This window comes from Poecilia reticulata, unplaced genomic scaffold (genome assembly GCF_000633615.1).
Source record: "Poecilia reticulata strain Guanapo unplaced genomic scaffold, Guppy_female_1.0+MT scaffold_264, whole genome shotgun sequence".
Classification (NCBI taxonomy): Eukaryota; Metazoa; Chordata; class Actinopteri; order Cyprinodontiformes; family Poeciliidae; genus Poecilia; species Poecilia reticulata.
Genome location: NW_007615046.1, coordinates 134,539 through 136,973, shown reverse-complemented (window position 1 = coordinate 136,973; position 2,435 = coordinate 134,539). Strand labels below are relative to the sequence as shown.

The 2,435-nt window shown below is 48.4% G+C and overlaps 1 long non-coding RNA gene across 1 annotated transcript; it reads left to right on the top strand.

The window, feature by feature from the left end:
* The first annotated feature begins 469 nt into the window (after positions 1-469).
* LOC103460613 (uncharacterized) lies at positions 470-2,005 on the top strand. Its single transcript, XR_001776298.1, has 3 exons — positions 470-1,478; positions 1,568-1,724; positions 1,830-2,005. It is a non-coding gene; the product is annotated as an uncharacterized LOC103460613 (long non-coding RNA).
* The last annotated feature ends 430 nt before the right edge of the window (positions 2,006-2,435 follow it).

The window sequence follows — 2,435 nt, the reverse complement described above, 5'->3', positions numbered from 1 at the left end:
CCAGGTTTAAAGTCCCTCCTCTGGCTCCCTGTAGCTCAGAGGATAGACTTTAAAATCCTGATGTTAGTTTATAAATCACTGAACGGTTTAGCACCACAAGACATTAAAGATCTGTTATTGCTGTACCAACCGTCTGGACCCCTCAGGTTCTGGTTCTGGTTCTGGTTCTGCTCTGCATCCAGAACCAGAACCAAACATGGAGCAGCAGCATTCAGCTTCTATGCACCATAAATCTGGAGCAAACTTCCAGAAAACTGTAAAACAGCTGAAACACTGAGTTGCTTTCAGGCTAAACCAGCTATTTGGAGTTTATTTGTAATAAGTGGAAAGCTGATCAACCTTTTTGATGCATATTGATGATTTTGATAATATTTGACAAAATGTAATGTTTGCTGCTTGTTTCATAATTTGTGACTGTCTTTAAACCGCCTTGTTGCTGAAATGTTCAACCCAATAAGGTTGACTCGACTTGCTCCGATCCGTCCGTGTCCTGGCAGGTCTTGACTCGGCTGGATTTTTTTATTCCGAAATAAAGTTTGACTTGCTATGAAGACTTGAAGATGTGATGTGTCAGAGGACACAGTGAACCGTGTCAGTTGTGTCATAAACCCGTTTCAGCTGAACTGAAGTCCAGATCAGCATCGTGAGCTGATCCTTCGGCAGTTGATTGCTCAGTGATCTGCTGAGCCTGAATGTGTGAAGAGCTGCTTTGGCTTCCTGTGGATTTCCAACATGTCGTCCTCCAGCGAGAGCCGTGTCTACCGGGGCGGTGCCGGTCACCTGTCAGGGCGCCAGGGTAAGCCGATTAGAGGTGGGTGACCAGCAGCTTTAGGAAGCTTGTTTTTCCCTCCTGCCTGAAGCGTCCAGCAGCGAGTCGCCTTGTCTGGGAAACGGTGACTCCAAAGCTCTGCAGCAGAGCGCACCCTGGGGGCTTAGAGAGGAACAACCAGCGGTCTCAGGAACATCTGGCAGCTCCCTGCATGCTGCTACATCTACTGCTCTCCGGTTGGGTCTCTGAAACAGGAGCCAGGTTCTGGTGAAGTGTTGTGGGGCCGGCAACACAAACGGTCATCACCAGACGGAAAGGAATCGTTTCTTGTTAAATTCAGGGAAACTGGAAAGTAAACCTTAAATTAGCTTTGAAAAATGTCCTGAAGTTCACCCGTCCTTAATTCAGCGTCCCTGCAGACCAGACCCGAGGACAGGGACGTCCAGCTCTGACAGGCAGGTCCAGCTGTCAGGAAGCAAACGGACAGATGGCGTCGGCCAAAGGTGAACCAACAACAAGGATGCGCTGCTTCTTCTGTCTGCTGGTCGGCGGGACGAGCGCCTCCTGATTCCACCCAGAGTCATGTGACCGCAGAGAGCCGGATTGGGCCTGTTTCTCTGAGACATCAACAAGGTTTATGGAGGAAAGGTTGGTCTTCCGACCCGCTGCAGAAACATCCCAGTGGAACAACGACTCCAGAAACCAGAAGGTACTCTGCGTCAAAGTTTTCACTATTTAAATCTTGATCAAACATTTTCCATTCTTTCAGGGTTATTTAGTTTGGTTCTTCCTCCACAGTCAGCCCACCTGGTCCAGAGGTGAAGGGTCGCCGGCTTCCAGCCCTCAGCACTGATCATGAACTGAGCTCCACCTGTCAGGTCAGCAGCAGGATAAATGGAGGATCCAGAATGATGAATATGAAACTTCTTACACATCTGACATGTTCCGTCACCTAGTAATGTCCAACATTCAATTTTAAATATAATTTAGTTTAAAAATACTCTCCATCTCCCGCTTCATCCACCATTGTTACAAGAACAAATATTTCCTCTTCGACCAGCAATACATCTTGGGAAATGGTGGGCAGAGTAGGAGGAAGAGCTTTCGCTGCTTGGCTGTGACAGAATCAGCCTTCGAACGACGCAGGTCCTGAATCTGGACTCAAGCTAACGGTGCTACCAACCAGCTCAGGTCAGGAACGTAAGGTAAGGTCATTTTATTTATATAGCACATTTTCAGCAACAAGGCAGCTCAAAGTGCTTTACATGAATTAGAAGGAAAAACAAACAAAATAACAAACCAAAGGAAATAGCAAAAGAAGAAAAATAATCTAATAATGTTGATCTAAAGCAGAGGTCTCCTTCTCGCGGCCCGCGGGCCAATTGCGGCCCGCAGGACGATGTCTGGTGGCCCCACCGTGATATGACAGTATAGCATTAGTGCGGCCCACAGGGTGAGCGGACCTCTGGAGGAAGTCCCGCCCCCCGATCCTGGTCATGGCTGACATTCAGTGCTAAGCTAAGCTACACTGACTTCATGCACACTATGCTTGTAACAATAGGACGGCGGATGATGGACCAGTCCGGTACCAGATGGTACCAGGCGGATGATGGACCAGTCCGGTACCAGATGGTACCAGGCGGATGATGGACCAGTCCGGTACCAG